Genomic DNA, 27,934 nt, shown 5'->3' on the forward strand with positions numbered 1-27,934 from the left:
AGAAGTAAGAAGCCTATCAACAAGACTACTCACCGTGATGTACAGTCGTGGCCAAAAGTTTTGAGAATTACATAAATATTAGTTTTCAAAAAGTTTGCTGCTAAACTGCTTTTAGATCTTTGTTTCAGATGTTTCTGTGATGTACTGAAATATAATTACAAGCACTTCATACGTTTCTAAGGCTTTTTTATCGACAATTACATGACATTTATGCAAAGAGTCAGTATTTGCAGTGTTGGCCCTCTTTTTCAGGACCTCTGCAATTCGACTGGGCATGGTCTCAATCAACTTCTGGGCCAAATCCTGACTGATAGCAACCCATTCTTTCATAATAACTTCTTGGAGTTTGTCAGAATTAGTGGGTTTTTGTTTGTCCACCCATCCTCTTGAGGATTGACCACAAGTTCTCAATGGGATTAAGATCTGGGGAGTTTCCAGGCCATGGACCCAAAATTTCAACATTCTGGTCCCCGAGCCACTTATTTATCACTTTTGCCTTATGGCACGGTGCTCCCATCGTGCTGAAAAATGCATTGTTCTTCACCAAACTGTTGTTGGAAGAAGTTGCTGTTGGAGGGTGTTTTGGTACCATTCTTTATTCATGGCTGTGTTTTTGGGCAGAATTGTGAGTGAGCCCACTCCCTTGGATGAGAAGCAACCCCACACATGAATGGTGTCAGGATGCTTTACTGTTGGCATGACACAGGACTGATGGTAGCGCTCACCTTTTCTTCTCCGGACAAGCCTTTTTCCAGATGCCCCAAACAATCGGGGAAAAGGGGCTTCATCGGAGAATATGACTTTGCCCCAGTCCTCAGCAGTCCCATTCACTATACTTTCTGCAGAAGATCAATCTGTCCCTGATGTGTTTTTTTGGAGAGAAGTGGCTTTCTTTGCTGCCCTTCTTGACACCAGGCCATCTTCCAAAAGTCTTCGCCTCACTGTGCGCTGTGTGTGCAGATGCGCTCACACCTGCCTGCTGCCATTCCTGAGCAAGCTCTGCACTGGTGGCACTCCGATCCCGTGGCTGAATCCTCTTTAGGAGACGATCCTGGCGCTTGCTGGACTTTCTTGGACGCCCTGAAGCCTTCTTTACAAGAATTGAACCTCTTTCCTTGAAGTTCTTGATGAACCTATAAATTGTTGTTTTAGGTGAAATCTTAGTAGCCACAATATCCTTGCCTGTGAAGCCATTTTTTATGCAATGCAATGATTGCTGCACGCGTTTCTTTGCAGGTCACCATGGTTAACAATGGAAGAACAATGATTTTCAAGCATCACCCTCCTTTTAACATGTCAAGTCTGCCCATTCTAACCCAATCAGCCTGACATAATGATCTCCAGCCTTGTGCTCGTCAACATTCTCACCTGAGTTAACAAGATGATTACTGAAATGATCTCAGAAGGTCCTTTAATGACAGCAATGTAATGCAGTGGAAAGGTTTTTTTGGGATTAAGTTAATTTTCATGGCAAAGAAGGACTATGCAATTCATTTGATCACTCTTCATAACATTCTGGAGTATATGCAAATTGCTATTATAAAAACTTAAGCAGCAACTTTTCCAATTTCCAATATTTATGTAATTCTCAAAACTTTTGGCCACGACTGTACACGCTGCAGCGCACACGCCGTCGCTTCCCCTGCTGTGTTCCGGTGAGCTTTGGAAACAAGGATGACTCTCTGATGGGTCGCGCCCATGCAAAAGTGGCGCTTGGGGGGTCGGACTGCCCCCACTGCGGAGAATTGAGCCTCCAGACTCTCAAGCTCCATGTGCCCATTATCCAAGGCGATGAACTCACCCAACAAGCCCTGCCGCGCTCTTCCTCTGCAGCCTCTTCGAGCCAAGGAGGAAAGTGCTGCGAGCTTCTGATGCGGATCTGTCAGGGTCAGGTGACAAGCCCAGGCACTCCTCACCCCCCTGCTGCAGGTCCCCTTCCAGGGAGCTTAATAGACCTCTGTTCTCCATCCCCTCCCCCATCGCTCAAGATGTGGTTTCCTTCGGGGCCATGCAGGGCGCTGAAGAGGAGGATGATGCCATTTCGGTGGCAGCGTCTGCAAGAGAGGAGTGGTCTAACATCCCACTGGATTACACTGAGCCCCATGGCAGCGTCGCGGGGGACCTCCATTATAGTGATGTCGAGCTGCTTAGTGTCCTGTCCAAGGCAGTTGATGAGCTCGGTTTGGAGTGGGCGCTTCCTGCCGAGCGGGCCAGAAGCCGTCTGGACGATTGGTACCTCCAATTGGATCGCGGCCGAAAGGACACACCGCTCACCAGTCGAGTGCACAAGACCCGGGATCCTCCATCCTGTCTTCTATGGACGGCACTGTCCAAGTGGGGTATGTTAAACTCCCCCCTGTGGAAGAAGCCATTGCCGCCCATCTCTGTCCTTCAGCCGCGGCGAACTGGAGAGTGAACATGCGCCTCTCCCCTCTGAACCTTGACGCACCACTGCAAACTTCAGGCTTAAGGCTTTCTCCACAGCGGGGCCAAGCTGCTTAAAGCACTGCACGTGATGACAATACTTCAGGTGTATCAGGCCAAGCTGCTCAAGTCTCTGGATGAGGACGGGCTGGACCCTGAAGTGTTCAAAGGAAAAAAAGAAACAGCCCTTCTGGACGCTCCTGTGAATCCCTCAGGTCTCTTCGGAGCAGCGGTAGAGACATTCACACAGTGCTTCGTTGAAGTGCAGAAACCGTCAAAAGCTATTAACCACTTCCTGCCAAAACGCGCCGGCGCAAACCTTCCTGCGTGTTCCCGCTCATCCTCAGCGTGGCGCGCGGGGAAAACTGCATCTTCTACTGCTGTTCGGCGCGAACATAAGCCGGCAGTGAGACCAAGACCAAGCCTTGGCCGAAGCGCGGTCAGGGCCTGAGACCCCACCCTGACAGAGACAGCAGGCCACCGGCTCAAGAATCAAAGCCGTGTTCCTGATGCTCTCTCTCGGAGGAGGAAATCTGCACCCAGCACCAAAGACGAGTCACTGAAAAAGTCTGCTCACTCGGCTGTGTGGGTTCACCACGCCCCTGCCTGTTGCAGGCTGTGAGAGCAATTATGTTTGTGTTTGACTGTTCCACTATGTAGTGCAATAAAGTCGAAAAACATACAAAACTCACCTCAATATCATAGCAGTTCTCCTCCTCTCACTCCCCTCTCACCCATCACTCACTCTCACACTCGTGTGGTATTGTTTTTATGTAGTGGTTTGTAGAGTATACGCGTTTTGGGGTATTTTCTCCTGATAACCCCGAAAAGAACTTAATTACACTTTCAGTTTTGATCGTACAGATAAGTGCAATACATCAATCGAATCTGTAAAGGGTCTACTTTTTTTTTTGTATACAGACATAATACAACAAAACTTTGTGCACTTATAAATAAAGATAACAAACAAGGAGTGCTGTCTGCAGCCTTTGTCTGCGCTGATCTTCAGATACAAATGCGTCATTAAATGAACTGTAAACTCAGTGAATACTCAACCAAAGAGACATGAGAGAGATATCTATAGAAAGCCTGACATGTCTACTTTTAAACTAAACAAGTGCTGCTGAAAACAAATATTCTGTGATAAAGTAATCCATATGAAAACAACGCGATGTCCGTTTTTCACATCTCCCTTCATTATCTTCTAATGCGACCACGCCCCCGCGCCGAGCGCGCTTTTGAGATTCAAATGTTTCACTGAAGCGCGCGGCTTTTGAATACGCCCACACAACAGAAGACACGCAGCGAGACTGTTCTTCAAGTTTTTATTATTTTACTGTTTGCTTCGCGATGAGAGGAATAAGACATAATTCACCCCCAAAAAGATGTGATGTGGTTGAGGATTTGAGATTTGGATTTTCCTCAGAAAAAAGAATGAAGCACTTTATTCAGCAGAGTTTCATAAACATGAGTAAGTCTCTTATTTATTTATTTATATACTTGTACTAGTTTTCACATAACGTGTAAACATTTTACTAGTTAGACTTTTTCCAAAGACTTTTTTCCAAACTATAATTCCTGACTAAATGTATAATCAAGTGAAATTTATGAAGTTTCAATAACAATATACACCACTATACCATTCAAAAGCTTGATGTAAATAATATAAATGTAACAATAAATGTAACTGTACAAATGTAACAATCATTGCTGTTCTTTCAATTTATCCCCCTAAAAAACCTAACTGAAAAAAATATTCTCAGCTCTTTTCAACATTAATAATAATAATAATAATAATAATGATGATGATGATGATAATAATAACAATAAATGTTTTTTGTAGAAATTAAGATTGTTAAAAGGATTTCTGAAGGACTGTGTGACTGGAGTAATGATGCAAAAAATTCAGTTTGAAAGTCAGCTTTGATTTTTCCTAATAAACTGTCTTAACTGCACTCACAAGTGAATATTAATTATGTTTGTGGGATAATTAAATGTATTCTAAATAACTACAAACATAAATTATATAGATTTATTTTGTCCTCACATTCTTTCTTGTAACTCACCCCTCTCAGTGACACAGGTGACTGAATGGCTCATTATGCGGCTCATTATGCAGGCCTTTGTCTTCTCAGGTGTGAATTCATGATAGTTGACGCCTACTCGCATATGACTTTTACCAACAAAAACTGTCTTAGAAAATTTAAATCAATATATTGTTTTCTGTAAGTGAGTAAACAAAGATGATTTTTTCACATCATTTAGAAAAAAAAATTCTAGGCTACAAGCTCCAGTTCTCAAAATTCCTGGGAACCAATTTTCTGTATGTGTTTTATTGCCTGCCTTTTTCAAGTGATTTAACATTTTTAGTTTTTTCACTAACCACGCATAACATTTTTTTTTTCTCAAAAACACAATCATGTACATACATGCTGCTCACATATTATTATCGCCTAGTTTGTGCTGATTACAGTGAGATTAGACTTTAGCCATTTAGATATTTATAAGAAACTGAAAAAAGCACAAATGTCAGGGCATGACAAAACTTCTCCGGGCCCCAAAAATACCCTTAGACTCCAGAGGGTTAAACTAGTTTGTGCCCAACGGTGAGTTATCTCTCACGGTGTGCAGTCCGCTTCCCCCGCTGTCACTGTTCACAGAAGTGTGGCAGGCACTGCCAGGGGTATCAGAGTGGGTTGTGGAATCAATAAAGAACGAAGCTACACACTTCAGTTCTTCCGCAGGCCACCCCGTTTCAATGGTGTGTTAATGACCACTGTACGGGAGCGAAAAGCCTCAGTTCCACTAGAGTAAATATACAACCTCCTCACAAAACGCACTGTAGAGACAGTGCCCCTAGCAGACCGTGAGAGCAGCTTCTACATACACTATTTTCTGGTACCAAAGAAAGACGCCGGACTCCGCCCAATCTTGGACCTGAGACGATGAACCGCGCGCTTTCAAAGCGCTCGTTCAAAATGATTACGCTAAGACAAATCCTCTCAAGCATCAGACCGAGAGATTGGTTTATCTCTGTGGATTTAAAGGATGCTCTCTTCAGGATGGACAGCATGACAGTGGTAGCGTCTATAAATTACCAAGGGGGCGTGAGCTCGCGGCCACTGCTGCGGCTGGCGAGAGACCTTCTTCTGTGGGCAGATGGACACCTCCTCTCCATCCGAGCAGTACATGTTCCCAGACGCCTGAATCACGGCGTAGATTTACTGTCTAGGGGAAGGGTAATTCATGGAGAGTGGAGATTACACCCTTTTAAAGTCAGTAAGATTTGGAGTGTATTTGGCATGGCAGAGGTGGATCTCTTGGTATCAGCGGAAAACACTCACCGCCCACTGTTTTATTCACTGACACACTGTCCACTGGGAGTGGATGCACTAGCTCACAGCTGGCCGAAAGTAAGGAAGTATGCTTTTCTCCAGGGAAACTTCTGCCTCTCGTGCTTTGCAAAATCAGAGAGGAGGGTAGTTATTTTGTGTTTGTTGGTGGCGCCGAAATGGCCCAATGAGGTGTTGTACCAGGAATTGTTGGGGTTATGTTGTAGCCCTGTGTCACTGTGGAGAGGAGATCCTCTCTCAAGCACCGTTAACCATATAGCATCCAAAACCGGAGTCATGGAGCCTTCTTCATGTCTGGCCGCTCGACGGAGCTTGCTTGTAACAGATGCACATCCTCAGCGCGTGTTGAACACTGTCTGAGGCTAGGTCTCCTTCCACTAGACGTTTTTACGCACATTAATGGAGAGTTTTCACAAATTGGTGCGGGTCGCGGGGCGAAGGCCCATTCAACTACCCAATACCAATAATTCTTGCCTTCCTTCAAAAAAAAAAAAAAAAAAAAGCCCCGTCGAGCCCATACAATCAACGAGCTTGCGTGCGCTTTCTTTCAAGACAGCACTCCTGCTCGCACTGTCCTCTGTTAAGCAAGCTGGGGACCTGCAGGCACTGTCAATTGACAACTCGTGTATTGAGTTTGGGACAGGTGATTGCAGATTCAACTAAAAGCCTAGGAAAGGTTATGTGCCTAAAGTGCTTTTGACTCCATTTAAAGCGCAGGTCATAACAGAAACACTGGCTGGGCCGGAGCCACTTAATACACTTTTGCTGTGCCCTGTACGTGCAGTGCGCATTTATACCAAGCGCTCTATACACTTCAGGCTCTTGAAGCAACTAGTTGTATGTATGCTTTGGAGGATGCACAAAAGGCCTGCCTGTGCCCAAGCAAAGACTGTCACACTGGATCGTCAACGCAATTGCTTTGGCTTTTGGCTCTTAGGGAGTGAAATGTCCTATAGGGGTTCGGGCCCACTTAACCCATGGACTCGCGTCCACGTGGGCCTGGGCAAATGGCTTATCTATTCAGTACATTTTCATGGCGCCAGGCTGGTCATCACCCAGCACTTTTGCGAGGTTTTATAACCTAGATGTGTCGTCGCTTGCCTCACATGTGCTGTCAGTGCGTGCAGTGCACACGACTACTCAGCCTCAGTTATGATCTGACCTGTATTGACGTACCACTAATTCAATGCTGTCCCTATCAGCTGATCACATTATGATATTGTTCATGACGTCTTTAAGGACATGATCACCATCTTACTCTACTTATTTGAGCCTGGTATGACCATTGCCTCATAACACATAACTTCATTGAAATTAAACAAACTTCAACTAATCTATGTGATGGCACCGGAGACAGCACCATTTCACATTTGTTTCACTGGCTTTAACTCCGCCCTTGGTGTGATGCAGCATCGTCTAGTTGCCGCGCCCCCTTGACTTTACATGGTTTCGACTAGGTCCTGTAGACCTGAGCTGTGTTTAACTTGAGCACCAATATCATTGCCGCTCTTATTACGGTTCCGTATGTGAAACTTGACATACTTAGTCGAGCCAGGCTCCATCGCTGTGACACGGCAGGATTTTATACGTTCCCATAGCAATGTAGAGTGACCGAATTGAAAGGGAACGCTCTCGGTTACTAACGTAACCTCGGTTCCCTGAGATGAGGGAACGAGACTTGCTCTTATTGCCGTGTCACCAAGCTCAGGATCTTAGAATGCCAAGTGCTTCTGTCAAGATTCTGAATGGATGACGTACAAGCGCTGCTTTATATAGGGTGGGGGCCCCTCATATTTCGCGTGCTTGAACGCCATTGGCCAGTTTCACTGACGTGATTTCAATAAGGCTTCAGTAGTATTTGGAGAAAAGGGTAATTCCTATAGCAATGTCTCGTTCCCTTATCTCAGGGAACCGAGGTTACGTTAGTAACCCGAGAGCGTTTGAAACCTTTTTTTTTTTCTTTTTTTTTCCACTAAAACTTTGATGCGCATCATCTCAGTTTAATACATTAACGTTAACAAAATATGTGTTTGCAAAACAATCAGGAAAAAGGGCATTACATGCAAATTTTTAAGTTATAACATAAATATAAACGTAAATATATACCCAGATAGCAAGCACACTCGGGCCGATTCCGGCTGAAATGCGGCACTGTCGGCTCAGTCTCGTCATCGGTAAGAAGATAATGGGCCAGAGCCGTGCCGACTCTACAAAACACTTCTGGCTGACACGGCTTTTTCTCTATGGGCCGATCTTCGCTGAAAGCTGTCGTACACGCAGCAGGTCCACACTCGGTGTAGTTGTGTGTATTAACCTTCGGCCCGAATTCATTTCATCACAGAAATGAAGAGAATAGAATGAAGAATGAAGCAAATCAGCCGCCTGAGAATTTTTTTTGGTGGTTAAATCCTGAGGAGATTTCGGCGGGTAGTCGCCAGTGGCGACCTCAGCAAAAACTTAACTCGCAAATGAATATTTATGGTTGCAAATGCGACTGTTTTAGTCGCAGTTTGGAGCCCTGAAATATTTAATAAATATTCAGTCTACTCCAGTGATCAGTTGGTATATAATATGCACACTTTCTGTTTTGTGTCAGATTGAAGATCCAGGATGTCTGTGGGCTCGGGTTCTGAAAGGACCAGGCATTCAGCCGGACAGTCCAGAGGAATATGAGAACCTGAGAGTGAAAATGAACCTCTTCTAATTCTACCATGAGGTCCGACCTGGACGTCCAGAAACTAAAGCCTGCTGAACTGAAGGAGGGGCTGGTATGCCATTTCAGAATATGGATATAGATTAATAATAATATCTTTGTTTGTTTAATTTTTGGGTATTTGACATGAAATACTTAGTTTGATAAGAGTTTGAGTTGTCTAGTAAATGAACTTACTGTTGTCCTGTCTCCTCCCTCAGGTGTGTGTGGTGTTCAGTCTGGCTCTGAAGAGTTGGTGTCGAGCTGTAGTCGAGTCGGTCTTTCAGGGGATGGTGGGAGACCTCAGGCTTGGTGCTTGTTAGTAGACCACGGAGATCGAATCATCGTCAAGCAGATGAGTATGAGACGTTTTTGCAGTTTATATCTGATAAAGCACAGCTGTAGAAACTCAATGTAATAACTAAGCATAATGAAAAAAAAGTAAAGTGACGTGGCCAAGTATGGTGACTCATACTTGGAATTTGTGGTCTGCATTTAACCCATCCGAGTGCACACACACACCGTGAACACACACCCGGAGCAGTGGGCAGCCAATGATTGATCCAAGACTGCCCCATAATGTAATAAGTATTACTTATTAAAATGTTCACATAATGTAAGAGGTTATTGTATGATGAATTTATTACATTATAAAAACACTGTGGTTTATAATGTAATCAGTTCATTAGGTAATATCAGCACAATGTAAATCAGTGATTACAATATAATAATTATCTTTCAATATAAAAAATTTGAGCACAAGGCGTAAAATAGTTTTATGTAAAATAAGTTTTTACATTAAAAGGCTTATTAGGCTACATTGTGAACCCAACATTTTTATAAAAATCTTACTAATTGTATGATTATGGCGTGCTCCGTCAATTTGAGTCGCTTTAACCCAGAAACACATTTTAAGTTTTATGCACTAAATTAAAAAATGAAGTGTCCACTTTCATTATATAAATATACAGTTTTTTGAAGAATTTTTTAGATATATTTATTTATTTGGTTAATATAAAAACACCCTTGGGTGGGTCGCGAGACATAAAAAATGGTTCCCCAGGATGATTTAAGGAAAATGTATATGTTATATTAAAAATAAAATAAAAAAACAACTCTATATATATATATATATATATATATATATATATATACACACTAGGGATGTCAAATTTTGATTATTTCCATGATCGTTCGTCGTTTAAATTAACGATCAATTAATCGATTAATCGTTAACCATAATGCTGCAAAATGCGTCTATTGCAGGCACGCAGTCACCGGCATGACAGGATTTGCAAAAGCCACACACACACACACAAAACGCTTTCTCACTTGAATTAAAGGGGTTTTAGTCTGAATAAAATGCTAGTAGCAGGATTCTAAAATGAATAGATGTGATTATGATGATTTCCTAAAATGAAGAGAGCTCGCCATACGTTTGAGATCATTTTAGTTTGTTGACTGTTTCCTGCACGGAGACCGCTGAACGCGCCTCTTTAAATAGTTGTGTAGCGCTCGTTGTTGTATTTTAAAACACAATTGCAATGTTTTCAACTGACATGGTATTTAAAATAAAATTATCCCAAACGTAACTGTGGCTCGCGTGTGACTGCGCTGCACATTAAGTGAACTACATCGGCGCTGCTGCACCAAAACACTGTTGCTCACATTAATTTGATCCTGCTGGATTCTGTCCTAGAAAATGTCAGATTTTTAATTAGGCCTATTTGTTTTCAAAAATCCGGCATACAGTGCATTAGATAGTGACAGTGCGCGCGTGCAGACGAGGACGACCGAGCGCGGCTTTGGCTAGATTTATTTGGAGGTTATTGCTCATGTCTCATTCGGCACAAATCCAAATGTTTCCATATTCGCAATGTATTTGAATTTTAAACTATTATTTATAATGTAAACTAGGCTTGTACTTAACACGCATTCGCATATAGACGGAAAAGATCATCTTCTTCACATGAGCAAAAACGATATTGTTGGCATAACAGCAGAGTGGACGGGTATACTACGGTCTATTTAAACTGACCAGTGTAACCTTTTAAATGTTTAGTTGACCATTTTATTTTGATAATGAACAGACTGCGATGTAAGTTTGAATCGCTAGAATATACGTGTGCAGCAGGCTCCGGCGCGATCGAAACAGCGATCGAGACATAAAAAAAATAAAATAAAAAAAATAAAAAAATATTTTCCGCAAAAGTGTTTACTTTCATTTGTGCACACTCACAATAAAAACAGAGGATTTGTGCTCTTGTAAAATAAAGCAAACAAACAGAATGCGTTGTCATCCTTTTTTTTCCGTGAACTTGTGGAGCGCCGCCACACTTCTGTTTTAAATCCGTTAATCTTAATTAAGTCGGATATATTTCGCATATTTAAAAAAATTTTGTTCCAGGGCTTGAGAACCTGTGCCCTAGTTAGGTCCATGCAGAAACTTGTGAATGATGGCGTCATCGTTTAGTGACATCACTGAATGCTCCGGGAAAAGTATGGTCAGTGTCAGTCACAGCGCCTATTAATTGCTGTTTTGAATCCAGCAATTATTTATTTACAAATTATAAACTCTGATTATGACAAGTGTGGTATAAAAGCTTTGTTTATTAGAGGAATAATAGGAAATGTTAGATGCCTCTGGATGCCGTTCGAGCCTAGCCTTCATTTACACAGCTTTGTTCTGGTTTGCCGGTTAGTCACGAATTTCCACAAATTCAATAACATATTGGCATTGTTTCTTTTCCTAAATCTTCACAGTCTAACCCTCTAATTTCGCAGGTTTATTTTTATCATATTTTCACTTTTAAATAATAGTTGTTCTTTCGCATCTCTTACTGTGGTAAACATGGGAAGGGAAATTAAAGATTTCATGAATTAAGAATTTGTTCGATTTATTAATCTGTTCCCTTATTTCACTTAAATCATGGGTTATTTAGGGAACAAAATTAATGAAACATGGACAATTGCCGCAAATGAATAAGTCGTAGGAACGAATTAACAAGTCATAGGAATGAATAGACTCCCTGTCCTGTGTCCCGCAGCCCTGCAAAGCGCACTATATGAAACTGATTAAATGACTTAGTTACTACATTTCTATTGCTTTTTTATTTTGAAGAACTTATGTTTTTTCTATTTTAATGTACTTTAAAGTTTAAATCACATTAAAAGCTTAATTTGTACATTGTGAATGAATGATGATGCATCTATATACCGTCACCGTCACTCACAGCCGCTCGCTACGGGTTCTGCGCATGAGCCGCACGCAGCCCAACATAAATCGGTTAACCGACCATCGACAGCCTTAATCGATTGCATCTCTTATCGACAATTAATCGATCATCGATTAATCGTTGACATCCCTAATACACACTGAACAAAATTATAAATGCAACACTTTTGTTTTTGCCCCCATTTTTCATGAGCTGAACTCAATGATCTAAGATTTTTTCTATGTACACAAAAGGCCTATTTCTCTCAAATATTGTTCACAAATCTGTCTAATCTGTGTTAGTGAGCACTTCTCCTTTTGCCGAGATCCATCCATCCACCTCACAGGTGTGGCATATCAAGATGCTGATTAGACAGCATGATTATTGCAACAGGTGTGCCTTAGGCTAGCCACAATAAAAGGCCACTCTAAAATGTGCAATTTTACTGTATTGGGGGGTCGGGGGGGGGGGGGGGTTTGAAAACCAGTCAGTATCTGGTGTGACCACCATTTGCCTCACGCAGTGTAACATATCTCCTTCACATAGAGTTGATCAGGTTGTTGATTGTGGCCTGTGGAATGTTGGTCCACTCCTCTTCAGTGGCTGTGTGAAGTTGATGGATATTGGCAGGAACTGAAACACGCTGTCGTGATCCTAGCAGACTAATAGTTGGTTGAATGTGCTGGATCCGTGCATTGTCTTAAAGTTACAGCACTTTCTTAATGTTAATCAAACAACAAAATACTAGGAAATTACTTACTGCTCTTGATTGAATAGCTTTTGTAACTTTAATAAGGATTCATTTTTAATACAATCAAATATGCAGTGTTGTTTTACATTTGATTACTTCAGTTTCTGCACCTAAAAACTGTTAGACGTACCTAAACAAAAAAAATCTGAAAAGCACTGTTTATTTCATTTGTTTATTTGCTCGGTTGTATTTATTTGTTCTGTTGCTTGTAATTAGGTTATTTGTTCTTATTGTTTTTATTTTTATTTGACAATATAGTATTTTTTTACCTAAACATAGCACATACCGAACCGTCCCGAAACTGTGACTCTAAAACCGTGATACAAACCAAACCGTGAGTAACTTGAACTGTTACACCCCTAGTATGTGTGTGTACTGTACATATATGTGTGTGTGTGTGTGTGTGTGTGTATATATGTATGTGTGTATATATATATATATATATATAATATATATATATATAATATATATATAATATATATATATATATATATATATATATATATATTTTATATATATAATATATATATATATATAAAAAAAAAATATATTAGGGGTGTAACGATACACCAATGGTTCAGTTTACGGTTTTGGAGCCACGGTTTGGTTCGGTTTGGTTCTGTTTGCTGTGGGGTTAGGGTTCATGTCATTTTGCCAGCAATGCTAAGGAACAATAGATTCACTTAACTTAATAATAGCAACAAAAATAACTTGACTTTTTCTTTATTAACTTTGGCTTCACATTTTTAGTGCAGTCAGCATACCTGAGTAAACAAAAATGAAATAAATACCTCCAGTGTAGACTAGTCAGAATAAAACATTTATCTCTTTAGTGCAGTCAGCTTACCTGAATAAACTAAAATTAAATAACTCCAAGACTAGTCAAAAATAAACACTGGCTTGTCCACTCTAAGAAACATTTGGAATGTTCAATTAAGTTTTAAGTTCTTCTTCAAAAACACCATCATGTCCACATTCTCAGGTGAGAGGCTTGCTCTCTGTGCTGTAACAATGTCCCCTGCTGTAGAGAACACCCTCTCACTGGGAACAGATGTTGCTGGGACTCCTAGGTAGCATTTAGCCAACTTGGCTACATGAGGAAACTGGCTCTTGTTGTCCTTCCACCATGCAAGTGGATTTGACTCCACTGGAAGAGTTGGCGCTTGCCTATAACGCTCAACCTCTTCTTTCACCATTTGATAAGGAGACTTGGGTGCAGGAGTGCCCGGCTCCACTGGAAATAACTTTCCAAACAGTTCGGAGATTGGTGCCTTTTTGGCTGGAGGATCATCACTGCTGGATGCCACATCTAACTGCTTCTCTGAGCCTAACAAGGACAAAGCCAGTTTCAAGTCAATATTGCTAATTGCAATTTATATCAGATGCATAGAAATAACAAAAACAAACATAGTGATTCTCATTTCTGATTTAATTTAGATAGAATGAAGATAGATTTCTGTTTAAATTGAATGAAAAAAATATACTGTATTCTTTGTTTGTAAATAGTGGAATAGTGGCATTTTCTCTGTCGATTTTCCACTCTGCTACAGCTGCCTGTAGTATTTCTGACAGATGATCACTTGTGTGGCTTTTTTTAACTTTTGAGAAAATTATTACATTATGAACATTTTCATTACATTTAATAATGTAATACTTATTACAGTATGTGCAGTTATTACAGTATGTGCAGTTATTACATTGAGTTGCTACAACCTTTGACCACAAAACTTTCATCCATAGGACATCAACGTTACATTAGCCCTTGGGTTTATAGAGTGTTTTTCCTCTCAGTGTAAGAACTCCTCTTGAGAAGTTCCTGCAGCTGCCTTTCAGAGTGAGACGCTTTAAATTGGCTGGAATTCGTCCAATGACACTACAGGTGCCCATCTCAGAAAACACAGCAGAGCTTGTGTAAGTCAGGTCTCTGAAGAAACCTTTTTGCATCACTGTTCATGCATGCATTCTGAGCCACTGTTTGTATCTGTCCGGATCTCAGTCCATCTTCAACATGGGACAGCTCTGCCACAAAATACCTGCACATCTATTTACAAGGTAAAAGTGTGCTTTGGTTATATCCAGCTGCATGCTTACTCTCAGTACGCAGTGATGGTTTCAGGCTCTGCTTGTTTTTTTAGTGTCGACTCTGGTTGAAGCCGTTCTCTGTGAAACGCAGGCAGGCTGCTCTGCCATTGAACTCTACTTGACTATCAATAATACAAAGGTAAACTGTGTTTACATGACATTATTTTGCCATCCTCAAAACACAGGGTTGTCCCGAGCAGCGACTTTGAAGAAGTGAGATGGACTGCAGATGATTTAGTTTAAATGCAATTCACTCTGATTGTGTAGATCTCTGTGAACCATGAGCTCGTGGCGAAGAAGTTTGCCTGTTTTTTCATAAATGATAAGTCCAGTGTGATGGGCGGAAAAAGGCATGGAGATCCGCGCCTCCTGTCAGCCTGGCGTGGGACATCTACTCCAGCCCTCACCAGCTCCTAGAAATGAAAGGACGCTGCCCCGTCAAACCTCCACCTCCAGATATTTTCAGCAGAATGGAGCGGGACGATGATCCACAGACAGGTCTAAGCGAATTAATGAATGAATGAATGAATGAATGAATGAATATATGCTACAAGGGTTGCGACAAAATAAGTGAACATCAGTTATTATAGGGGTTAAGATCACTTGTGTATTTTTTTTTTTTTGCATTTTTCTTTTTTTAAATAATAAATCACACTACATTTACTATTGAGTGCTTCTCATTCAGACATAGTTGAAGTTTTCCGCCCCCATTCAGAAAACGAAACCACAGGTGTCGTGGGGGAGGAGCACACATGCCATCTCAGTTAACCCTCGAGCTCCTAAACTGGGGGCCCGCAATGCTGGAAAACCGACTACCGTGATTGTGTCGTTTATAGTGATATGGCAGTTTTGTGTGTCTTCCAGTTAAACTCTTATTTCTGGTTTGGATTCATGATGGCAGAGGATTGCGTATCAGAGCTGAGGCCACTGACGTCTTCACAGATGAATGCTGTGGTCAGACTCCCATACACAAGCCTCAGTAAGATTGTTTCCACCTGAACCTTGTCCCTCCTGACGTTGATGGCGTTCATTACTAATTTCTTAATGTTTATTTTTAATTGCTTTTTGATTGAATTAAACCATCTTCATTAAATCAGGTTTCGAATTCAAACTGAAATATACAAAGTAATTCAGTTAACACTGCTTGCCAACAAAGTAGTTTTAGGTAAATATAGTATTTTTCTTTTCACAGATACATGTTTTAACACTGGAAATAGTTCACATTCAAAGCAGATTCCTCAAGTAAGTACTGAGATGTGTCGTTTTCAAAACTTTATTACTTAGAATATTTATTGTTGTTGTTGTTGTTGTTTGTATCTTCTGAAATTGAAAGCAGTTAGTACATGCGCTGAATAACGATCAGAAAAGTAGTGACCAGTGAAATTAAAAACACTAATAGTTTTCAGTCTTTAAGAAGAAGACAGCACATTAGTCCTGAATCAAAGCGATAATAACAGGCATTGCGGCAACAGACCAGCTTGCAAGCTCACGCATCATGGTAGGACCCAACACAAGCGTGTCATTGATTGGCATCAGTGAATCTGAACCCATCTCCATCATTATACTGAGCTTACTTGAGAGACCATTTAGTCATTCGCACCCCAACCCACCTAACTGACATGAAAATAGGGTTTTGCTATGCGCGATGTGACTCCTCTGAAGAGCATAAAGTGGCAGCTCTCATCACAAGTAAGCCCAGTCTTTGAATGATCAACGGACCCTCTTCTATGTAGTTTTTTACATTACTTCTAAACTCCTGTTGCCATGCCCTCAGGGGCTCAAAAACACCATATTTATTTAATCTAATTTGCTTTATCTTTTTCATCTGAGCCACCTATTTATTTTATTTAATTGTGGACAGACTTTGCATTTTTCTAAAAAAAACCCTGATCCACTCCAATCCAGACCAAGAGTCTCTTGATGCCAAAAGTAGAGCCCTCATAGTTTGTATTCTGAATTTTATCATTTCTTATTTTTTCTTGTATGCATGTCGGTATTTAGTCTTTGCCTGTATGGTTTTTACAGGTTACGCTGTAATCCGGACACTTAGGAGTTATCGTGCAACTCTGCCCTTCGTGTTGAGGCCCTCTCCGTAACCTGAACACGTGCACCCATCAGCGAACATGTTCAGAAATGGTCGATCAACATGGCTTTAATATTGTCCATAATAGAAATATTTATTGCATTATTTATCATTTTTCCATATTTCTGGAAATGGAAAGGGTCATCCAACTTGGTTACCTTCATGCTGTAAAGTGTACAAAATGGAGGAATGTGAGCCTATAATTGTACAATATATGATCACTTGACATGCCTGATTTTGTCTGATTAGTTCTGTTTGTTGTCTGTTTTAGTTCCTGGTTGTGGAGAAAGTAATAAAATGGACCAGAATGTAGCAGAGAAGTTACTGCTGGGCCCGCTGTGGCACGAGGTTTTTGACACAGTACTGGTGTCACCACAGCGGAGACAGATCCTCTGTCCTACATTCACTCCTCTCTGCTGATGCTGTTTACTAGGAATGTGTGTCTGGTCGTCTCCAGTCTCGCGCTCGCACTGGGGGGTGAGGTTCACTGCTCTGTTGTAGCTCCGAGAAGATATACGGTTACACACTCAATGGCTTTAAAAAAAAAAATGATGTTACCGCTTCACTCTAGCTCCGGAGGACCACATGGTGCAGCTCCACCTCTGGCATATCTACCATCAATAACACTGAATGAGACAAAACAAAGGGTTTTATTTTTGGGCCGATTGCCGTGGTTTGGGAAAAAAAAGGCTTTGTGTAGCGTTATTTGAAAAAGCATACTGTGGTTAAGCACAAGACTTCACGGAACATCTCTGATACAGTGCAGCTCCCACCTTACCTTTAATGATCTGATCGCAGTTTTGCTGCTACATCTCCAGTTTGTCTCTCTGTCTGCAGCCCACAGCAGTGATCCTGGGCGTCCGGCTGGGGAGAAGGTTCAGACAGTGCTGAGTAGCTCCTGGAGGCACAGTAAAGTGCAACTTACACCTCCACTCCCACCAGTGTGCTGCTGGGTGTGGACCAGGAAGAGCCCAAAAAGTTCAAGATCCCGAGGAACTGTGAGATTTGTCTGCAGCAGATTGTGGAGAGTTTCAACTCATTTGAATCTGGTGCAAAACCAAAGCTTGCTTTGATGTTGCTGGTGTCTGTCTCTGTGATGTTAATAAAGTCAGCTGCTGGTGACAACACCGTGGTTTACCATGATGAGGCTGCTTGGCTTGCTCAGTGCTTCCTGTTGCCTGAACTGTGTCACCTGGGGCTAGGATGAGGCTGAATGTCCTTTAGTCACAAGCACCTTGAGCAGGTGACACACGAGAGAAGGACCGCACACTTTTAGCAGTTGATAACATCCTCAAATTAGTTTTGACCATTGTTTTATGTCTTTACCCCTCTCTGTGAAGATGTCAGTAATCCTGAAGCACTTCCAGAAGGTGGTCTCTGGAGAGGAGAGGGTCCTCGTGCCCCAGGCAGATCATCGCGGTGGGCACCCGCTGGAGCGCTGGTATTTGAAGCTCTGGTCAGCGAACACATGATTACCCCCCCTCCGTCATCATAACCGTGATGGAGGAGCAGCCTGTACGGCAGGGGTACATCAGGTCAGCAGTTTCACAAATCTCTATTATTACCTAAACTACCGTCCCTCTACTGAGCCTCTGACATCCAGTCTGTGTTTCACCTTCAGAGGGTTCAGCTGTGTCTGGACTGCGATAAGATCTCCGTTCTGCTCGGATCTCTGGACTTCCACCCGCCCAAACCTCAGAAAACCCTCATCATTACCAACTCTGCTGAGGAGACCGAGCATGTGTATAAGGTATAGACTTCCACCAATCACAGTGAAGGACGAGTAATGATCCACCAATCGGATTAAATATATAAAATCATTCCTTTGTGGTTGTGACAAATCTAAATTTAGCTTTCACGCTCAACATCACAGTATGGATTTCCTGAGAAGTTTGTCCATTTTCCTCCTGCGGTCTAAAATTGTTTTGCAACTGTTTGGAACCACTGGTGTCTTACTGCTGATTGGGTCCCAGCTCCGTGATTGTGATTTTGACTAATGCACCCGCTAGTCATTCCGGCTTGTGGTCAGACACTGTGCCGTTTTTGCCACACTGAACTCTTCATGAAGAATGTAACGGAATCATTTCGAGCTTCGTCCATTGATCAGTGAGGAAAAGACATCAGCCGTGGGAACGCAAGTCATTCTGGGGTAATATCTGTAATATGACAAGCTATCATAACTAAATGTGTTTAAAATCGCACACGATATAATGTTTATTTCAAGGTCATAGCACAAAAAAAAAGAAAAAGAAAACCTACAGACGACATTCCTGGAAGTTAAGAATGGGTTGCTAAAACAGAACAAACTGCGGGGCATGTGCTAATATTACAGAGCGTTCTTTTTGTCTGAACATCCTACAGTTACCACTAATGACTGCCTTAAGGCTCTCGGCATCCGGGACGCCACGTGCGTGGTTGCATTAGGGTTTCCCAGCTCCCCCAAACTCTTCGGCAGCCGCCTGTTCTGCATGTCAGAGCACTTCAGAAACCTTTCAGATATGGTACCTGCCCTTGATTTCTTTTGTTCTGTACAATTTTTTTTTTTTTGGGACATTTGTTTTGTTTGATTAAAATATAAGAGAGTGGGATATAAGCGTTTGTTTCGTAACGTCCCGCACAGGATCATGCCGAGAGCTCCTCTCCTGCAGCTCAGTCCGTGTTGCTGCTGTCGGAGCTGAACGCCCGTCACGTGTGTGGCGTCCTGCGGTACCTGAGGAGAAGCGGTGCTCTTCTGCCCCCTGAGCTGCTACAGTTTGCTCTGGGCGTCCAGCAGGCCAAAGAGGAGCAGAGAACAGACAGACCCCTCTGCTCCTCGCTCAAGAGTTTCGGCTTCTGCAGGTCTCTGCTTCATTTGTAGTACTGCCACCAGGTGTTAATAGTGTTAAATGCAAGTGGAAACTTATGAACAAATACTGCTAACTTGAAAATGTATGCTACACCCTCTTTCCAGAGACAGCACAGTTTGTCCGGATAGACACATGATCAACAAATCCCTGGATCATCCAAAGCACCCTGACTCTGGGACTGTCATGGTTAGTTAAAAGAGCTTATCTGGTTTTTGTCTCTATGATTTCTGAATTTAAAGGGGTCATATGATGCGATTTCAATTTTTCCTTTCTCTTTGGAGTGTTACAAGCTCTTGGTGCATGAAGAAGATCTGAAAAGTTGCAAAGGCCTGGATAGCTGGCCAATCAAAGGTTAATAATACGTTTATTATAACTTGCATTTTGATATATCACACATTTCTGTTATACCGGTAAATGAGTATATATCACTTTATTTTTCTAGAATAAAGTAAGTGGGGGGAAATTAAAGGAACTGATTCAATATTTTTGATTCATTTGATTACCATATTAGTTTGATACATTTGTATTTAAAATCCACAAAACTCGTAATTAAAAGCACATACACAATCGATGTTTTAAAAAAGCAGATTTCATAAGGCCTTAGTTGTTCAAGTTTCCATATTATCGACAATGTATTAAATTAATTAATTTTATTTGTTTTTCATGCCACAAAATAGCTTTTTAAAATAGGTTCTTTTATATTTTAAGATCGTGTCATTTTTCAATAGCACTAAATATTAATTCTGGACCTTCTGATTGTGTCTCAGTTACCCTTCTGCTAGTGTTTGACTGTAAATGTTTCTTTTTGCCTTTCAAAAGGTTTTGCCGCTGTGCATAAAGTCAGCGAATGTGTACTCCGGCCGCATCGTGAGCCAGAAAGACGATTGTTACGAGACTCTCACTGCTGAAATGAACGCACACTACGCTAGTGAGAGACGCTGTGCTGTGGAAGTGCTGAAGGGAGAGCTTTATGCCATTCAAGAGGAGAACATCTATAACCGGTAATGACACAGACGCCCTCTAGTGGGACACTTTACATACACATCATTAGGGAAACCTTCCCGACTCCAAACTTTTGAACTGTTATGTATGAAAATAAATAAATAAATTACATGTTGTAAATCAAAAATTGATTGGTTGTAGGGTGCGTGTGATGGAGGTGCCGGACAAAGGAGAGCAGCTGTTCAGCAGCGTCACTGCCTGCTTCATAGATGAGGGCCGCACACAGGAAGTGAAATCACACCAGCTTCTCCAGCTTCCTCCTCAGTTCCAGGATTTGCCCGGGCGGCTGTGGAGCATCATCCTGTGCAGAGCGCAGCCCGTCGACGGGGAGTGGTGACTGGAACCCGAAGGTCTCAGTAGTCCTTCTGAAAGAAAACATTTCTTCAGTTTGTACATAAACGTTGTTTTAGAATCTGTCGGTCTGTTTTCAGGTGACCAGAGCCATCAGTCAGAAGATCAGAGGGAAGCTGCACCAGGCCAGGGTTTGTGATTGTGTGGGAAATACTGTCTGGGTTGATCCTATGGTAGGTGGTCAAACATGTTTGCAGCAGAGGCCGTTTCCAGTCTAAAGACATTCTAACACTCTTTTCTGCATTCGTTCTCCTCGCGCAGCGTGCGCATGACACGTGTTCCTGGACTGAAGACCTACATTAATGAGTATAACGTCCATGCTGAGATCTTGGCCTCTGGGTTTGGTGTCAATAATCCTCAGCACTTGGAGCTGCTGAAGAGAGTTTTCCAGGGAGACGAGAACACAAGCACGCTCCAGCACTTGACAGATGACAGGTTTATTACTAATACTCAGATCAGTCTAATGTCGTAATGCTTTAAGGGTTGAATCCATGGTGAAATTTGGGTTATGTTTTACAATAGAAAGGAATAGAGATATATATTTTGTGTCAAGAAAATCAAACCTATTTTTAGTACATTAAGACTTATTAATTTTTATTGTTATTTTCACATGCTATTGTTTTTGGGGGGGGGGGGGGGTTTTGTTTTTGTGAAATCACTGCACCCAAATGAACACTTGGGTGTACAGATCAATGAAAGCCCTAATGACGTTCGTCAAATGGGAAAATGCAGGATCCGAACTCACTTGTATATTTTATGATGATTTGTAGATTATTTTATTATACAAAAAGCAGATATGGATCAAACGTTTCGGCACTCGGCATTCCTCAGTGAATCATTCCCATATGAAATATTGAAGTCACATTTCCCCCCCCCCAAAAAAAGCATGATTCAACGCAATGCTCATTCCCGTTATCTCAGAGAACCAGATAACTTTGATAAAGAGTGATTTTGTTCAAGAAAACAAAAATGCATTTTTTTAGGTATATTAAGACTTTTTCCATTGCTTATCATTGCTTTTATTTTTGCATTCTGTTATACTTGGGTTGGAATTATTATTGTAATTCTTCGGTAAAAAATTTTTTCTGTTGTATTATTGAAATTTATTTCTCTAAAAATAACTTCAGAGTAAAAATTAATTTTCCATTGTTTTTATCCATTTGTTTTATATATGTATATTATACACACATTCTTTTTGTTTGACAGGTTTGAGAGCCCTTCGTCATCCTCACAGCAGAGAGTTGAGGTTATAGAAGACGTTCTGACCAGTAAGATGAGGGATTTAGTCAGCAGTCATAATGCCATGGAGTTCAGCCAAACTCCCATCAGCCCCAACAACAGTGCTGTCCAGTGCAATGGAGTCCTGAAGGACACTGATGATGATTCTTCAGAGGGAAGCATGAATATCGTGAGGTTAGTTTAACTGATCTATTCAACAAATCTCACCTGCATGTATTCTAGAATTTTCTTTTTTTTTAATCTTCAATGTGTCACAGTACTGTTATGCCGAGATCTTTAGCTTTAAATCCATTAAATCCAGAGTTTGTTATACTGACTGTGACTTTAGGCTGCATGATGAATTGAGTATCAGTTTTGTCTTTTTGTGGTTTTTCGCTACATAAAGCAAAATGTGATATGGCATCATCATCCCTCCTACTACTCTTTCCATTCGAGCTGTTGCATTAATTTTTTGTTTTTTTTGTTTTAACTGGCCAACCTACAGTAAATGTGACCGTACTTTAAAAGAATACAACAGCAAATTGCAGACAGGTCATGAACCACAGATTTCCCACAATCCAGCCCCTTTCTTATTCCAGCCTACCAGGTGAGTATTTTAGAAACTATGTTCACATTCAGAGGTGTTCTGATTACTGTTCATATCTGATCGTAATACCAAGTGTTCCCGTGGTAGTTTTCACCCACAGATCAAAATGGTTCCAGAGGGGCGAGCTGGTCACGATCTACATAAAGCTCATCAGTCCCAGTGATGCAGAAGTGTGAATTCCACTCAGACGCTGTCATTTACAGGTCAGATGGTCATAAAGCATCTGTTTTATTCAGTCATTTATTAACATTTCATGTTAGAAAGGAAATGTATGGGCAGTTTAAAGGCTGTATTTTGTTATTAGGACAGGACGGCTGAGAACATGTGCATTGATGTATGCTGTTTACACGAGTATATTGATGGGTAATTTTCATGCATTTGAATCTCAGTGGGTACGTGAATGACCGGCATTACTATACAAAGCTTGAGCTGTCCGGTGACATCATCGCTGAGGAGTCCTCATGGGAAATAAGATGCAATGAGCCTGTGATGAAGCTGAAGAAAAAGGAAAAGCGGGACTGGAGTTTACTCCTCAAACACAAGGGCACCATCTATATCTTATTAAAACGTGACCATTCATTAGACCAGAGAAAGTGTTTAATACATGAATTGTGCTGTGGGTACAGTATGTTGAATATAATTTGATTTATGATGAATGTTTTTTGTCATGTCTGTTAATCCACAGAGCCAGTTTGTCAGCTATGAATTTGACTACATTGATGAGACTCGTGTTTCTTCAGTGAACGGTGAGGAATTAATATGTATCTGATTGATTAAACCTTCCTGAGATGATGTTTGATTGGGAATACTTACAGTGTGATTTAATTTTAAACCATAATTTCCTGAAGTAGTAACAATAAAATTCTGCACTTTTGTGAGGATTATAGGTTGTTTAGATCTTAAATAAAAAATTTCTGTTAACTGAGTTAAGCCTGCATTTTTTTCAGTCATTTTAAATGCTGTGTATAATCAGATGATTGTTGTTGTGGATCAGGGCACTTGTTCCTGGCTGAGGTGGGAGAGGAGGGCTGTTACGTCAGCTCTGAGATCGACAGCGACAGTGACTGAAGACAACAGATCCCAAATACTCAACTCTTGTACACTACATTCATTAGCTGAAATACAGAACCATTTCATTGTCCAATTATCATAATAATAATAATAATTTTTCAGTATTTGTTTTGGTTATGCCTTGTCTTTTGAATGGCTTTTTTTAAAGGAGCACTCCCCTAGAGTTAAACGTGGGGGGGGGGGGTTGAGTTTTGCCGTTTTTGAATCCATTCAGTCGATCTCCGGGTCTGGCGGTAGCACTTTTAGCTTAGCTTAGCATAGATCATTGAATCGGATTAGACCGGTTAGTTAGCATCTCGCTCAAACATCGTGTGCTAAGACCGACAGAAAATTAAAAGTTGCTATTTCTAGGCCGGGGTTAGGCAAGTTCGGTCCTAGAGAGCCGCAGTCCTGCAGAGTTCAGCTCCAACTCTAATCAAACACACCTGAACAAGCTCATCAATGTCTTCAGGATTACTGAGATACCAGGCAAGTGAGGGTTTTTCCCACGGTTGGAGCTGAACTCTCCAGGACAAAACTAACTGAGGACTATTTTTTTTGGGGACTAATATCATTGCCGCCTGCTGCTGCCCGTGTACGGCAGCAAAGCTCCTTGATTATTACGCAGGATTGAGAGTATAGTCCTTAGCCATATCGGCCTAGAAAAGCGCAACTTTTCATTTTCTGTCGGTCCAAGTGCACGATGTAACTACAGAAGAGTCACGTTTTAAATAGGAAAAATATCGAAACTCTTTGGTCATTTTGGATAGGGATGACCACTAACGGTCTAATTAGATTCAAATGATCTATGCTAAGCTAAAGCTAAAAGTGCTACCTCCAGACCCAGAGATCAGCTGAATGGATTCAAAAATGGTAAAACTCAACCGTTTAAAAGGCCCGTTCACATCAAGAACCATAACTATAAAGATAACGATATTACGATATCTTCTGTTTTATTCTAAGCGCACGCTCATCTGCCGCGTTTAAATTCTCGAGCGCGTTACAACAGGATGGATTCTGATTGGCTGTCAATTTTTTTTTATCATTCATTAGCTGGAAAAAAAAATAGTTTTGAAAGTGATTCCAACTATGTCGTTCTTGTCCTTTATGGTTTATAGTTGTGATGTGGACTCTGCTGTTCTTTAATACTGAGAGATGATTTTTAGAACTATATCTTTATCGTTATCTTTATCGTCATCGTCCTTGGTGTGAAGGGGCCTTAACTCTAAGGGAGTTGGAAAATAAGCCTATTTTCAAAAATAGTGGAGTGTTCCTTTAAGTTAAACTAGTTTTGTTAATGTTTTGTGAATGTCAGCCTTGTTGTGAAGCGCTGATAGATTCCAATGGAAATAGTGCAAAAATGGTTTTGTTTGGGTTCCTTTCATATGATATATATATTTGGATTTCATAAATTACTACACATTGTGTAACAAATATAATTTTGTGTGTTTTCTTTATGAAGCAATGAAGTTGATACCAAAAAAAAGTTTCATGGTTTGTCAGATTAAAGTTGCAATGCGTTTCCTTCATATTGAAGTACAATAAAATGTTCAAGCTATGAATTGATTTGTTTTTTAGTAGTAACTAGAATCATAGGCACGGCTGGTCATGTGATCAGCATTAAGGTAAACCCTATGTTCTGACCCAAAGAGCCATGAAGACTGGCAGGGAGTGTCCCTATAAATACAAGTCGCTGTAACGCTGCTCTGCTGTCTTCGGTATATGTAGTTCTGAAACACAAAATACACTGCTGTTCTCTTAGAAAGTGCTGATTTTCCTCATAAGTACAAGACCTTTTGAGTCTGTAAATTAAACTGGGAGTAGACCTGATGCGAACTCTTGCCCCAGACTTTAACAAAGATTTGATTTGATTGATTACTAATTTCAAGTAAAAATACATGTTTTAAAATGCTATATAACACATAAGAAATCTAAAGTTTTAAATGTTTTAATGAATCTCTTTCTGCGCACCGAGGCTGCATTGCTGTGATCAAAAATACAGTAAAAAACACGAATATTGTGAAATGACATTACAATTTAAAATAACTATTGTAATTTATATTAATATGCAATTTATTGCTGTGATGCAAAGCTGAATTTTCAGCATCATTACTCCAGTCTTAGATTATCCTTCAGAAATCAATCAGACGCTATAAAGGAGCTGTTTAAACTTGGACGCGTCAAAGCTAAAGTTCATTTACTCTTCCATTTGTCCTGCTCAGGCTGAACGCCTTCTTATACTGGTGGTCCAGTTTTAGACAGCTTCAGTGATTATAATGGGTTCTGTTTGCTCGCATCCAGCTTATGGTTATAGTCAGCAGCCAGTGGGCGACGGGGGCTTGTGGTGCATCAAAGTGTTAAGAACTGTGTGCTACAATCACATACACTACATACTCCTTTACAAGAGACAGACATGTAGATAGTTTTGTGTACAATGTTTTATTTAACATGTTTTACAACTTACAGATATGTTACAAACTACTTAGATGCTATTTGCTATATATAGTGTGTATGTATTGTGTAAGTGTTATTATGCTACTGTTTTTGATAGTGATGACACAGTTTCTTAGAGATAGTGTCATGACGGTCATTGCATTTGTCTCACAAAATGTGGAATCCTTTCAGCAATATCTGGCTGCTCTATCTGTGGGCCTTTTTGATTTTCACACCACGGACACTAAACAATCTAGGCAAACTGTCCTAAACTAAATTACACATGCATGGACACTCATAGGAGTAGTTTTAAAGGGCTAATTAGTCAGTCTGAGAACTTTACATTTTATTTTTGAAAGAGAAAATTGAGATCAATCTGGACCGGTAGTACCTCTAGCTGGCTATGGCCAGGCACAGACACACCACACACACACACACATTTATTTAAACATATTAATATATATAGATACAGTAGTCAACATTTGAAGTGGATCAAAACCTTTCATCAAAGATGAAACAATACAAAAAAACAAAACCGTTCTTGTCTTAGGACCAACTTTGATGAACTTCTTTGATCCACTACTGTATATCGACATGTGAAATAATGTCTCTCCTATATCAGTTCAAGAGTATTGTAGGTAGGTGATTATCTTCAAAAAAGAAGAGACCTCGACAGATGACGAAAGAGTCACCAACAGGTAAAAATTTTGTGAATACTTACAATTGTAAATCACATTAACATTTATATACTGTATGCACAAATCATCATATGAAGAAAGTCTTGACAACATTAAGTCAAGACTTCTGCAAGTAAGTTACAATATTCCGAAAAAAAAAAAGAGCACGACAAATGACAAAAGAGTCGCCAAGAGGTAAGATTTGTACGATTAGGGAGAGGCCATCCCAGATGCAATTATTTAAAAGAAAAAAAAATCTGGCAAATTGGCCTTAGCTCTGGTGCAGAACTAAGGGCTAAGGGACAGACCAGTCGTGTGCCCTTAATACAGTCTGTTAGCACTCTGTGTGGGATGGCTAGAAATGGTCCAAGAGCGCAACGCTGAGCATTGCACACCTTCTTTTAAAAAAAATAGAGGCCACTCTTACAGGCCAGAGAAGCAAGGAAGCTCTTCCACAGCACTATGTGCAGGATGGCGGCCAGTAGACCTAGAGGGCTACTCTGTGCATTGCACACCTCAGCCACATGGTTGAGGCTGTCAGTTCCCCCCACACGAAACACTTGGAGATAGCACTAGCGGGTGTCATGGTGGGTGGGATAGCACACCCTAGGTTGCCTAAAAACAAAAATAATAATAAATTTAAATGACAACAAATCTAAAGGCCAGATAAAATTATTTTGAAATAAATAAAACATTATTTGTGCATATCTAAATCATCAATATATATCATTGTATTATATTTTACAGGATATCCGTTTACCAATATTAAAAGTTGATCAATATTGGTTATTAATATTATTTATATTAATTAAGGTATACTGTGTATTTTAATCTTAAATGCAAATTGTTATGAATGTTTATTAAAATGCTTTTTGGTCACATATAATAAAAATGCAATTCATATTGCTCTGCATTTAACCAAATGCATTTGCATACTGGAGTCAGTTTGTGATGTTGAGCTGCTGCCCAGGGGCTATCTCTTAACAACAAGCAAGCTCAAAAAGTATCTTTAAACTCCTTCATAGAATATACCCTGCTAAACATTAAGTAAATATTACTAATAATAATAGACATTGATCAAAGCTGCAGCTCTTTTGGCAAAATGCGCTTGACTTTATTGTTTGGAATGTTGATGTAAATTTTATTCTAC

At 40.6% G+C, this 27,934-nt stretch overlaps 1 pseudogene; it reads left to right on the forward strand.

The window, feature by feature from the left end:
• The first annotated feature begins 8,298 nt into the window (after window positions 1–8,298).
• On the forward strand, window positions 8,299–23,849 carry LOC122135699 (annotated as a pseudogene).
• Window positions 23,850–27,934: the final 4,085 nt, after the last annotated feature.

Source organism: Cyprinus carpio, chromosome A25, assembly GCF_018340385.1.
Source record: "Cyprinus carpio isolate SPL01 chromosome A25, ASM1834038v1, whole genome shotgun sequence".
In the NCBI taxonomy this organism is placed as follows: domain Eukaryota; kingdom Metazoa; phylum Chordata; class Actinopteri; order Cypriniformes; family Cyprinidae; genus Cyprinus; species Cyprinus carpio.